This window comes from Cupressus sempervirens, chromosome 8 (assembly GCF_028749045.1).
Source record: "Cupressus sempervirens isolate cs-2001-9-10 chromosome 8, ASM2874904v1, whole genome shotgun sequence".
Lineage (NCBI taxonomy): Eukaryota > Viridiplantae > Streptophyta > Pinopsida > Cupressales > Cupressaceae > Cupressus > Cupressus sempervirens.
Window position 1 is genome coordinate 685,529,289 of NC_143125.1, and position 507 is coordinate 685,529,795.

Sequence of the window (507 nt, forward strand, 5' to 3'; positions counted from 1 at the left end):
TGCTGATGTTTTCAGAACTTGATGTGGATTTTATAAGGGCTTTTAATATTTCAAGATATTAAGCATAACATTCCACTCACACTATATATAAAGTGTTGATGTGCCACCACACAACCTTGACATGGAACCTAATCTTTCTATGTGGACCTTGGTGCAACAACTAGTGGATATCTAGTGTACCTTAGATGCGGATCCTCGTTTAATGCCTTATGCCCAAAGCCCAATGGAGATTCTTTGAGTATGGTTTCCTTGCTAACTAATACGCTTTACACTTCTTCCTTTTATGTCAGTTGATGGTTTAAAGTGTCTAGATTAAATGATCTCGTATTTATCTATTATTATTACTTAACTCTTAAATTGTTTTTCCATAACTGGGGACATCGCAGTCCTCCCCTCTTGAATTTGCTTGTCCTCAAGCAAAACATTTTCATATTTGTTTCCTCTTATATAACGAAATTGACTACTAGATCCTATTCAAATTTTTACTTGTAATATTACTTCGTTTAT